Source organism: Castor canadensis, chromosome 4, assembly GCF_047511655.1.
Source record: "Castor canadensis chromosome 4, mCasCan1.hap1v2, whole genome shotgun sequence".
Lineage (NCBI taxonomy): Eukaryota > Metazoa > Chordata > Mammalia > Rodentia > Castoridae > Castor > Castor canadensis.
This window is the reverse complement of record NC_133389.1, coordinates 54,301,728-54,315,078: the sequence shown is the minus strand read 5'-3', so window position 1 is coordinate 54,315,078 and position 13,351 is coordinate 54,301,728. Positions and strand designations below refer to the sequence as shown.

General features: G+C 41.8%; 1 protein-coding gene and 1 long non-coding RNA gene across 3 annotated transcripts in view; one reads left to right on the top strand and one right to left on the bottom strand.

Annotated features, from left to right (window-relative positions):
• The window catches only part of LOC141422504 (uncharacterized), a 32,874-nt gene extending 27,888 nt beyond the window's left edge, over nt 1–4,986 (bottom strand). Inside the window, exon 1 of the long non-coding RNA XR_012447112.1 lies at nt 4,800–4,986. This is a non-coding gene — a long non-coding RNA (uncharacterized lncRNA). The remainder of the gene's footprint in view (nt 1–4,799) is intronic.
• Nucleotides 4,987–5,188: 202 nt separating this feature from the next.
• Nucleotides 5,189–13,351, top strand: part of Yes1 (YES proto-oncogene 1, Src family tyrosine kinase) — a 59,008-nt gene continuing 50,845 nt past the window's right edge. Inside the window, exon 1 of one of the 2 annotated variants that reach the window (XM_074070211.1) lies at nt 5,189–5,355. The gene's annotated coding sequence lies outside the window, so the exon portion shown is untranslated. Of the gene's footprint in view, nt 5,356–5,461; nt 5,681–13,351 lie in introns of those variants that run through there. The other variant, XM_020186191.2, reaches the window with a different exon arrangement.

Below are 13,351 nucleotides of genomic sequence, written 5' to 3'. Positions count from 1 at the left end.
AGTAGTTAATTAAAACAAAAAATTAAACCACCAGTGGCTTACACCTGTAATCCTAGCTACTTGGGAGACAGAGATCAGGAGGATCGTGGTTCAAAGTCAGCCTGGGCTTCAATGTATAACTAGGGATACTACCACCAGCCTCTAGGGTCATTATAAGTAGTCGATGAATGATGTAGGTAAAGCATATGGCTCAATAAAGAAAGCCATTACTTTTGTTGCTGTTGCTAATGTATTATCAATTCTAGTATCTGCACTGCCTATCTAATTAATTCATTCACTCACAAGATCTGAGACACTCTTCACCAAAGGGGTCTTATGTTAAGTATTTATTACACATGTGATTCCCTTAGGAGATAAATTAGGTAACAATATCAAGCAACCATTAAGCCCTATTCATATATAAGCCAAAAACTATTCACACCTTGCTAAAGGATTAAAGAAACTGTGGTTTACATCAAATAATAAGATTAAGTGAGTAAAATTTTAAAATTTGGTCTGACACAAATGAAAAATAATGATCTAAATAGTTAAAAATGCAAAAAGGTTTATTTAGAGATTAAAACAAGAATTTTAAAGCATGGGTTTATTCTAAACACATTTTTTAAACTCCTACCATAGTATCATCTTGCATAATGTCCAATAATAAGTACCTTAATATGAAACTTTTATGTTTCATGATCTGATGTCAGTTAAATTTAAAGATATGAGCCTAATTTATAGTTTCTCTTCTAAGCAGTCAATGGAGATAAACATTCGAACTTTAACTTCTTGCCTTGTAGCAAAGTTATGTCCTACTTTTCATAACCCATTTCGGAAGATTTCCAGGAAGTAGCAATCTGGTAGCAATTTTAATGGTGTTTAAACTCAGTGTCAGAAACACTGATAAATTATGACTACACATCAGTTTACTGTATCAGAATAGTGCAGGCCAAACACTTGGTGATGGATATAGGAACTGCAAATATAGGTTATAGGAGGAAATTACCAACCTTTAGGACAGACATACCAAATGGTTTCCAACATACTCTATTCCAGTTTTTGGGGTGGGCTGCCTGAATTGTGTTGAGAAGGATTTTAAGGATGAAGTTAATGCTCTGGGAGAGCATTGCTATGTCATGCTCTAAAAGCCACGACTGTCATGGGTAAGTAGCAGAAGGGTATGACTAGTCAGTTCTCTTCTAGGTTTGGTGTCTTATGTATTGCACAAAGAACATGAGTCTCAGCATTGAGATCTCTTTTCTCCCTCTGTCGGTAAAAACAGGCTCCCCCTTTTCACCCCCAACCTAGCTCTGTGTAATGGCAAAATATCCTGCCCTCACAGCACCCGAACTGACTGTCAGCAGTACAAGTAAGTAGGAGAGACTAAGTTGTAGTTCTTATATGCAAACAACAGAATCAGTATGCTAATTTAAGCAGAAATTTATTGAAGGAACTATGGGCAATCAGCAGGAAGATTAGAGGAGCAGACTAAGGCAGGAAGCAAGAAAGATGAAACAGAGTCCAGGTCTCACCATGGGGAGGGTCTGTTTGGGATGCAGGCATCATCAGCGCTGGACACTTGCTGCCTACTGCTACTAGACACCCCTACCCCTGGACACTCACCTTCTGCCACTGGACTCTCAACTCCACCGTGGCCCCCATGAATAATCTGTCATTCCTTCAAAACTCTAAATTCCAAGCAGGGCATGGAGGTGCACACCTAGAATCCTGGCCCTCTGGGCAGAATTGAAAGTTCAAGGCCAACATGGGCTACATGGTGAGACCTGTCTCATAACACCAAACAAACCAACCAACCCTCATAATTCCAGGCTGGAGACTGAGATTATAGAACAGGCATTCAAATCACTGGCTTACACGCCAGATATTAGTAGAGGATTGATTCTCAAAAAGAAAGGATGGAAATCCACAACTTGCTGTATTTTGCTCAGCAGAAGCCATAAGAAAGGATGCCAAATGCCCATCTGGCATACGAACTGCCTCAGAGAGCAGTATGAAAGTTTGAAGCTAGTATGCTGGGAGTGTAGCTTAAGTGCTACAGTACCTGCCTAGCAAGCGTAAGGCCCTGGGTTCAAACCATAGTACTGCCTGAAAAAAAAAAAAACCCACAAAACAAAAACTGAATTTGGGGCTGGTGGTGTGGCTCAAGTGGTAGAGTGCACAAGGCTCTGAGTTCAAGCCCCAGTACTGAGGAAAAAAAAAAAAGTTTGAAGCTACTGTGAATGAGCCTGCCTAAGCAAAATGGGTACCAGGAGTTAAAACTAAGGATTTTGCTAGATACAGTAAGACTAGGGCCAAACTGCAAGACAACCAGAAAGTACTGAAATCAGAGAACAAGCCAAGAGATGATCCCAAAGTAGATGCCAAAGGAAAGACTAGACAGCTAGAAAATAGTCCTGGACCCAGGGACAGGAGTCACAAAGTGAAATCAGAGGTGGCAGACCAGCTAGCCATGATGTTAAAAAGCTAGAGAAAGCAACAAAAGACAGCAAGAAAATGGGACAGATTTGCAGAAGTTCATGAAAGACTGTCAGTTGTGACATGTCCTTATATACCCATTAATTTGGTTCTCTTAGACAACCCTTGCTCATCACAGAAAATGTAAAAACTAATCCACCAGCTCCCATCCTTGAGGCAATGCAGATTCCACTTGTGGAGAAACTGATGGGTCACAGCACTGCTTCATGGAGTTTGACACAATGAGTCTAATACTCAAGAAGAAACACTTTCCTTTTGCCTGATCCTCCAAATCTTAGCCTAGAGGGGTCTTCCTAGGAGCAGTATTAGCCAGTTGGAGGCCACAAAGCCAAGGTGGTACAGGTAACATCAGATACCACCAGGATTTGAGGAGATCCAGCCTTTGAAAGGTAGAAGGCATTTTGAAAGGGCTGGTGGTGGGGATGGTTGCTTGAAAGCAGAGGCAGTGCATGTACCTTGTGAGCGGTGGATGGCTTTCCACTGTCACTAGGAAGAGGAAATTCACCATCACCGCCTCTGTGACGGGAGCAGAAGCAGCAGTAGTGGGTCACTCACTGATAACAAGTAGAAGTTTATCCTCAACAAAAACATTTCCTGGCAGAATCACATGTTCAATCTTTCAAACTTCCAGATAAATAACTTTAATAAATTTAAATGAAAAAATCTTTTATGGAGACCCAACATAAATAGTTTAAACTTTCCGTAGCTTTTTTTTTTTTTCCAGGCAGACTTTCCCAGGGGTTTCAAGACAGATCCTGTATCACACCCTAACACACAAAGTACCAGACCTCAATACTGTGCAGTAGAGAAGAATGGGAGCGAGCTTCTTTACTTGTCTATTCCACAAACAGATTTTCAGTTAAAAGTAGTTTCTTTTGATGGGTGGCTCACGCTTATAATCCTAGCTACTTAAGTTGGCAGAGATCAGGAGGATCCCAGTTCAAAGCCAGCCCCAGGCAAATAGTTCTCAAGACTCTATCTCAAAAATCCCATCACAAAAGGGCTGCAAGAGTGGTCAGCGCTAGTGATGCACATCTGTAATCTTAGCTGCTTGGGAAGCTGAGATCAAGAGGACTGCAGTTCAAGGCCAACTTGGGCAAATAGTTTGAAAGGCCTCATCTCCAAAATAACCAGAACAAAATAAAGTAGAGTTCAAGTGATAAAGTGACTGCTTTGCAAGTGTGAAGCCCTGAGTTCAAACCTCATTCCTACAAAAGAAAAAAAAGTAGTTTCTTTTATATTTAACTCAAGGACACTTTCCAGATTCTGTCTCTCATTAAAAAAATGTTTTAAATATTCCTGAAAAAAATTAACTATTAAAGGTAAAACTGAAAACTTTCCAAGTTATTTAGACTGAATCTGTCATTAGATAGTAAATATTGCAACACCTTAAGGAATTCTACTTTTTTTGGGGGGTGGGTGGGACTGAGGTTTGAACTCAGAACCTATTTACTAAACAACTGCTCTAGCACCTGAGCCACTCTACTATCCCTTTTTTTGTGTTCGATATTTTTCGAAGTAAGGTCTTGAGAACTATTTTGCCTGGGTTAGCTTGGAACAGGGATCCTCTTGATCTCTGCCTCCCGGGTAACTAAGATTACAGGCATGAGCCACAGGCACCGGGAAGGCTACTTTCTACTTTTAAGACAAGCTGAATATAAACCTACATGAAAATCTTAATGCCCAAGACAGTCATTACATGCACCTTTCTGTTAATGTGGATGCCTGTGCCTATTTCTGGTTCATTTAGTGAGGTGAAGAAACATTTTTTTCAAACCCTTATTATTTCCTCAAATTCCTAGAATACCAGAATACTGACAAATGAGTGTGCTATTTCTTGTTTGAAGATGAGTCTGAATTTCACTAAAAACCACAAAGGAAACCAACAGTCCCTCATCAAAAATTCTGATAACCCCACTGAACAGGAAACACAAAGGGGAAATTAAGAGTCGGACTATGCAGAAATGACTTTAGCGTAACCTCAAGGTTCACTAAGTCCATGCATGACCTTGGTTAAACCCTCATCTTTCCACTGTTCCTTTTGCACCCTCCCTTCTCCTACAAAGCAAAGAGGAAAGGTGCATAGGGTTCAGACGAACACTATTCCAGCTGGGGCTGCTCTAATTTCGGGGTCCTCAGTCTCCGTCTCTACAGCTGTCAAGCAGGGTCATCATCATACCTCGCCCCACTTCCCTCCCTGGAACGTAGCCAGGATCTGAAAAAAGAGTACCCTGCTCCAAGACAAATCAAAGCCACCATTACTGGGAAAGTTGCCAACACAGCTCAGCTTCGGTTCCCCTCCCGGCAAGGCTGGTTCGACCTACAGTCAACAGGAAGCTCCTGGGGCAGGGACAGGATCCCGGCCTCGGAAGGAGGCCAGACGCGAACGTTTTTGGACGGCGACCAGGCTGGCGAGGCGCGTGTGAGAACCGCCCCGCAGCTCCCGCGCCGGGGCTGAGTTTACTACGGCTACAAAGGGTGCGGAAGCAAGATTCCGAGAGGCACCCGGCCAGCCCCTCACCCTCACCCCAGTCCCCCCCGCCCTTAACAACACACCCAAAAACAAAGTCCGGGAGCCCGGGGCTGCGCGGGGATAGGCGCAGAGGAGAGACCGAGGCCGAGGGCGGGACCGGCGCGCCCCGGTCACCCGGACCGACGGAGGGCGGCGGGCAGGGGCGCCGCGGGCGGAGAAGCACCTCCTCCCCACACGCCCCCTCAGCCTGCGCCGCCTCGGGAGTCCGCCCTGGACCCCGCCGCCATGTTGGGCCGTGGAGGAGCGGAGGAGTGACACGGCCTCGCCGCCGAGCCGGCCCGCGGAGGGGCCGAGGGGCGTGGGGAGGCCGGAAGGCGCTCGAGCCGGACGGCGCGGCGCGAGTTCCGGTGAGCGCACAGCCGCGCGCAGGTAGCCACCGCCCCCTCGCCGCGCCGCGCCGCCCCCGCCGAGGGCGGAGGGGGCGGGGCCGGCGGGAGGAGGTGGAGAGTGAGGCCGAGGGGTGGGGGAGCCCGGGAATCCCCTCCTCCTGAAGTAACGCGTCCCGGGCCGGCTCTCCGCAGTCGTCGCTGCTGTCCGGCGCTCCGCGACCAGGAGGTGGAGGACGAGGGAGGGAGAGGGCCTCGCGGGCGTCGCCTCCGCCCGCCGCCCCCTCCCGCTCCCGAGCGAGCGCGGCCGCACCGAGCGCCCCATGCGAGCGTGGCCGGAGGGCAGGTAAGAACCCCGTGCGGCCCCGCGGCCGTGGGCGGCCGGTCACTCGACCCCGGTTCCTCGCGGCCCGCGCTATAGGCCCCGGAGCCCGTCCACACCCGGTGGCGCCTCGGCGGCTGCTACTCCCCACCCCCGCCGGCCCGGGTCGGGAAGTTGGGGAGAAAGTTTTCCCCTCCCCCGACCCGGCACGGCCCGCCCGGCGGGTGTGTCGCCCGGCCCGCGCTACCTGCTCGCCCCTTGACTGACGTGGACTCCGCCCCGCGCAGCCCTGCCCGATCCCGCCCGAGTCCCACTGGAGGTCCGCGTGGGGACATCGGCCGCCCTGCGTCCCCAAGGGCGTGTGGCCGCTGGGCGAGGAGGGGGCGAGCTGTGATTGTGCTCCCATGGTCGGTGTTGGGGGACGCGGGTCCTTTCCGTTCGGGGAGGGGGGCGTCCCATGTCGCCCGATGCCACTGTGCAGGGCGGGAGAACCGGGTGAGGGGCGACTGGTGAGTTTGTGGCTGCCCTGGGTTTGATTGAAAACCGCAACATGCTTAAAGTTTTCCTTTGTTTTGGATTGGGGGTTGGGAAGTAGACCATTCAACGGCCCCTTTGACGGTACTGGGTCTCTCCGCTTCCGCTTTGGTTCGGTTCTCTGTCCACATGTGTGTAAGAAAATTTTGTTGTAAAGTGTGTTTTTCTTCTTGATAATTGCTTCCAGCTTTTGGTGTGTTGGGCACGGGGCAGAGTTTTAAGAAGCTCTTGGAAAAATCGTGTCTGTTGCAGAAACTGCTTTAGTTTCTTGTTTTGTGGTGAGTGGGACACAGCGTAGTTCAGATTTGGTTGAGTTTACTTTCTGCGTGATTAATTGAGTAAATGCATGGAGTAGCGAACTGTCTCGTGTAAATTATTAAAGTAAGTTAATGAAAAGTCTCCAGTAGAACCACAACTTTACATCCATGCCGTTATTATGTATGTTCCACTGGTGCGTGTGTGTTCATGTAGGCGATTTATGTATGCATGATAACCATGGTAGTGTATTCGTGCATTGTTAACAGAGTTACTGCGCCAAAAGTATTCTGGTAATTCTAAGTATTTAAACCATTTCTGTTAAGTTTCTAAAGTTAAATTACACACTAAGGAAAATATCACCTTAATGTGACTGCATTTAAGGCAAACTGCGTGTTAAATCTAGTATCTCAACTAAAACAGTGCTTGGCACACAGTGGGCAGGAAACATTTTGAATGGACAGATAATGAAGGAATGTTTTAAATTAGAAGCTAAGGCCCTTGTGTGCATCACAGATGATATTCATGCAGTGTACTCCAAGAAAGTTGTTTCTCCAAGGGTAATCTTTTTCTTAAAATATGTGAGAACCCTACTATGTCAGCATTTAATCATCTTAAATTTTTCACTTAAATCTCAGTGAAGAATTGCTGGTTGACAATACAGAGGGTCCTAAATTTGAAAAAACTCAATTGCCTTTGATCGGAATCTAAATACAAGACAGTTCATATCCATGTTTCCAGGATAAAAGATAAAAGTGCTCTTAAAGTATGTACTTTGCTATAACCACCATAATGTTATAATAGCTTTAATTTTCCAGTTTTTGCTGACTTCATAAGCCACAAAATTGACTCCTTTCTGTTCAACCGAAAGTGAAATTACTGCCTTGATCTGTCTTCCTGGGATAGGTGGAATTTGTCTTATGGTCAAAGTATAATATTAATACATTGTTGAAAAAAATTTTTAGTTCATGAAGTTCTCAAGCTGAAAAAAAATAAGTCTTTGCAAATAAAATTCTATTTCGTTGTATGTAATGGTTAAAGAATAAATATGCTAATAGGAATGACCCAGTATAGATGAAATATATTCATGGTATATTCAGAGTTCAAATTTGCATCGTTTTAGGCAATTTATCACTGTGAGTAATTTGTGTGTGTGTGTGTGTGTGTGTGTGTGTGTGTGTGTGTGTGTGTGTGTGTATGACTGTGGTTTGAACTCAGGGCTTTGATGTTGTGAGCCACACCTTTAGTTCATTTTTCTCCGGTTATTTTGGAGAGGGGCGGGGGCGGGGCAGAGCTTGAGAACTTTTTCCCCTGGCCTCGAATCTCAGCCTCCAAAGTAGCTAGGATTACTGGAGTGATCCACTAGTGCCAGGCGTAATTTTTGTTTAAAAATATATTTGTCTCTCAATCTAATCAGTCAGTTTAGTGTGGACATCATTTATTAGTCTTGTTGGTGTTTAAAAAAAGAAGCCTAATCAAAAATTCCTGAAAAAGCATTGCTAAGCTCTGGTGTCTAGGAATGCAAACTTGAGTGATAAAACTGTATTTTAAAAATCTGCAAGGAAGTGATTTCAATAAAAGATATGGCAGGAAGAAGACTGTGATTGGGACCTGGCTTTTGGAGTCCTGGCAAAGTTTTTTTTTTTTTTAACCTAGTGCTAGTCACAGGGGAGTAAGTCATACATTTGTTTTGTGTGCTTTTTTGTATCTGAGTTTTATTTTACTTGCAACCTTTTTTTAAAGAAACTGGTTTATAATGTAGCATGTAAGGTACTTGGATTAAGAATTTAGTATTTGGTGATTGACTTCAGAATACTGCGTGGACTCTGCTTTGCCAGAAAGATTAGACTTATTAACTAGTGTATGTAACTGTCTTGAAAATGCTGAGCACTCACTTCCAAATGTACAACAATTAGAGAATTGTGAAAAAGATACATTTTTTCACCCACACCCTGGAAGAGATTTTCTAATAAGGTCCTGTTAATTATTTTAATATTTTGTGTGAAAACACTACGTTTTACTTATTTTAAATGTTAAGTGTCATACTAGGTAGTCCACATATTTATTGAATGAATGGGCACTGTTCTATTATCAACTACTCTGGTGTTCAGAAAATTAGGTAATATAACAAAACTCACAACTTCACAGCATCAAAGTAGTAATTCTTGACTTTTATCCATTTTCAGTTCTAGAGCAGTAATGCTTTAGATCAATAATTTCAGCCTTAGCTTTGATGTTCTTAAAGATGTCATGAAATTCTCAATGTATATAACTTTCCATTTACTTAAAGTTTGTGATGATGTATGCCATTTGAAGGAAGAATATGGTTTTGTTTCAAAAGAAAACAAGTGACAGTATAGTGTTGAAGTTTTGGAAATGCACAGAACCATTGCCTTATCCTACTTTTTTTGTTTTGTGTAATGCTTGCCATTTTAGTTTTGATGTTGTTTTGCATTGTTGTAGTGGAATGCTGAAGAAGAGATCATATCTGTGCCAAATTCTTATATCACAGGAACTTTGTCATGTTAAAAAGGTGATGTTTGTGAGCTCTCTTTGTTGTGTGAATATTTACAGGAAGTTTTAGTAAGATCTTCCATTGTTCAGAATCCTACATAGCTTAGGTCACCTTCAGTTCACGTTTAAATGGGTTTATATCATAAATACAAGTCCTCTACCAAGGTACAGCTGCTTTTCTTTAAAATAAAGAGTCTGTTCCTATTAAAGTATCTTTGTGTCTTACTGTAGTGTGTGTGGCAGTTTGTGTATTGCTACGTACGGTAGGGTATGTATTATCGCTGTTCTTCCTCTCAGCTGCTCCAGTGCCACAATTAGGCTGAGTATTGCTCAGCTGCAGCTGCTGGGTGATTATGAACCATCCAGCTCCTGTCTAAACTCAGAGGCAGATTTAGAAAAAGGAGCTACAGTAACAGCAGAGAATGAGAGAGAAGAGCTGGAACTGCTGCCAGTTTCATTTTAACATATCTGTAAGCTGAGGAATCATTGGCATACAGCACTACTGTTGTCTTGGAACTAGCAGTATTAATAGCAATATATCCTGGTTTGGATTGGGTTTCCCTTTAAGATCTTGAAGCCCATGCTAGGAAAGATGGGGAATCCAGTAATTTCAGTGAAATGTACTGCTTAGTTACTAATGGGCTGAATTACAAGCCTCGGTGCCTCAACTCCTCCCCACCCACAACTCTGGGTGGCAGTGCTCTTTGGTTTCCCTTGTTTGAGTGTTCAGTTGAAGGTTCCTTGAAGCATATTCCGCATACCCCATTCTGATTAAAACTGAGATTCTTAATATAACTGCTGTGGCTGTTGGGAAGGTGGCAGGATTTCTGATATGCAATTTCTGTGGACTCCATACTTTCTCCCAGGAAGTGGAAGGTCCTCAAGAGGGATAATTTCTAGAACTTGCGGATCTTTTTGCCTGAATTTTGCAAGCAGGAACCCTAAATTCTTTTAATTCTTTTTTCTTTCCTTTTTTTTTTTTTTTTTGTGGCAATGGGGTTGGAACTCAGGGCCTCGCGCTTGCTAAGCAGGCACTCTACCACTTGAGCCACTCCACCAGCCTTTTTTTGTGTTTGTGTGTGATAGGTGTTTTCGAGACAGTCTCTTGAACTATTTGCCTAGGGCTGGATCCTCCTGATTTTTGCCTTCTAAGTAGCTAGGATTATTGGCTTGAGCTACAGGCGCCTAGCTCTTTTTTCTTTCCTTATTCCTCATGCTTGAAAGGATGAACAAATGCAAATACCAGAGGGTTAGTGGCATGTGCTTGAAACCCCACCTACTGGGGAGGAGTCTGAGGTGGGAGGATTGGGAGTTCAAGGCCAGCTTGGACAGTTTTGCAAGATCCTGTCTCAAAAACAAAACACAGAAATAATATCAGCCATATATGGCAAGCCAGACTGAAAGATGCCATGGGCAAATTTTGCTGGTTCTGAAATAAAACATGGTCAGTTTATAAACACACCAACCAAATAATAGCAGCAGTATCTTGTTCTCTTAGCACCGCTCTCTACTGAAAATCTAAAGGCAATTCCTTTTGTTAATTCTTGGCTATTCTTGGTGGTTCAGGTTGGGCTAATTTGGAATGGGGATTAGAGAGTGCTCAAAGTTGTATAACACAAAGGAAGGAAGAGGTACAGGAAGACTGTATACTTGAACTTTATCAAGTACACATTGTCATTAGGCCACATACTTAACAAGACACTTCTGTGATGACCTCTTCCTTTGTGCTCCCACAAAACTTCTATGACAAAGCACGTTCCTCTTGCATTGTAATTATTTCTCTCCATGACTGTTATCCTTGATGAAGTATCCACTGTGACAGGAGTTGTTATATTAGTACTTGAAAACAGCCCCTAGCACAATAAAGACTATGTAAATTTTAAATTGTGTAAATCAGTGTGGTTCTGGGTATCATTATGACTTTAGAACTACACAGTTTTTTTACACACAACAAATATTTTAGGTATAATTTTACTAAAATTTAATAAGACTAGCTTAGTAGTTTTTCATAGGTTAAAGTTCAATAGTTCCTTTAGATTTTCGCTTTCAAAGCTTTGTTCTGGAGGATGATTTTACAAAATAGTTTAAACAATCTTGTAAAAGTTTAAAAGTCATTTTGATACTGCTAACATAAACTAGAAACTTTAGTAGTTAAATTTTAAATAATCTTTAGGAAAGCTTATTTTAAAGAAATACTATTTGCTATTTTAGTGAATATAGGTCTAAATTCTAGAAAAAAAAGTCCTAGATTTTTCTAATACCACATTTTTCTAGTATCTAGTGGTAGTGTATCACATTAATAGAGATTATTAGTGTTTTAATTTACATTTGTATTTGCCTAGGACAAAAAGAGAAAGAAGTCCTCATTCTCTTGCTGTAACGTGCATAAAGGAACGCATAGCTCATGAGACACATCAGCTGGGTTATTGGGGGTGGGGTGGGGACAGGAAGTGCTGGAAGGAAAGGACTGACCACTGAAACTTCAAGATTGTCTGGTTTTCAACCTCTGTTCTAGCAATATATACCTAAGTTTTTTTTTTTTCACCTTACTACAGAGGATAGTCATTTCTTTCTAATTTTATATTTTTCAATTTCTTAGCAGTAAGTAGAAGTTGGAGTGAAGTAGAGAAAGTTGGTGGCTTTTAAGAATAAGTAAATACAGTTGTTTCATGCCAAGTTTATTGATTTTGTTCTCATGTGATTAGTGTTTTAAAAATAAGGAGACTTTAAAAATAATAGCAATCAAGTATTTGAAAGGAGCAGAGAAGGAAACATGCTATAGTAAGGAAGAAGTAGAAAGTAGTAGACAATCTGGATTTTAATTACACTTGTGACAATGATGAGCTATGTGGCCTTTGTCAATTCAGTGAACTTGCTAGGTCACTTGAAAGAGAGGTAAGTGGACCAGATGGATTACATTTTTACTCCTTGTGCTGGGGGTCTAACTCAGGGATTCTATTAGTCTTTCGGCTTTGTATAAATGTGTGCTTTTGATAGAGTTGAAATTTTTGTGATAGTGATAAATTTTTTTTTTAAGTTTTAGTCTAGAATTTTATGGGCAATAAAATTAAATTCATGTAATGAAAAACTGACCCATAGGATTAAAATTGCCCCTCCACTTGTTCACTGACATTCCTTCGTAAACATTTTATTTTATCGTTTTTACATTTACTTATGTGTTTTCTAGGAAGGAAGACTGGATTTAAAGTTTTCTAAACATTAATTCATTATAGGTGTTTATGACTCAGATATTTATGTTTCAAAACACTATGGAAGTTTTATTAAAAGAAGACACAAATATAAGACTTTCATATTTCATATTTTGTGACAAGACTATTAGGAAAGTAATGCTTTAGTTGCTCTTTTGAAGCAGATAGCCATGATGTCAATTATCAGGTAATCATGGCTGTTAGGTTAAGAATTTTGCCACATTGTATCAGGAAAATAGCTACTATCATTGAAACTTAGTTAATTTTTTAATTGACAAAAGTGTAGCCTTACTCTGGATATTTTCTTTTAAAACATGTACTTAATATTTAAAACTAAACAAGCATAGGCATTTGAAAAGGATTAACTTTTGAAAGTTTGCTGAATAGATTTTCTGAAAAAATAAACTATTAAATAGGATTGTGTTCCCCAAATGCATCAGTCAATGTTTTGAAAATGAAAATCTGTTTTCTAGAAAGTCTTTTCTGTAATATATCCTTTCTGGTTTGGTAGCCCATTAGAGTTAACCTATAGAGACCTAACCAGCAGAAACAATCGCATTTTGGTGGTAAAATGTGTTTTAGTTGTTCTTTGAACAAATGAAACATTTGTCCTATAAGTACTCTAAAATGGTTAAGCTTTGTTTTGCCAATCATGCTCACTCCCAATCTTCCCAGCCCGTCTTTATTTTAAAAATCACTGAGTTTCTTATTAATGCTAGGACTCTCCCAATTAGGCCTTGCTCTAAGCTGACTTAATTAAGAGTGTAGAAGCACTCTCCCACCTTCCTGCTAGGTTCTGTGATACCTGCCTCCTACTCTAACTCTGTAGGACACATGGGAAGCTTCAAAAGATTGGTGAGGAAACCAAAAGAGTAGAAAAAGGCTTGGGAAGATGAGTGACATATTTTTTTTTTTTTTTTGCAGTACTGAGGTTTGAATTTGGAGCTTCATGTTTGCTAGGCAGGCACTCTCTACTTACTGCCTGAGCCACTTTATCAGCCTTTTTTTGTTGTTCTTTTCTGTTCCCCATTTACTCCTAGTCAGTCTTAAGCATTGGATAAGGAAGGAAGAAAGCCTATGATAGATGTGGTGAGGTGCTGCATGTCATAGGCATTATCCCATTTAACTTGAATATTTTAAATATGTTTCTAAATACACAGAAACATTGTAGAGGAGATAGGTA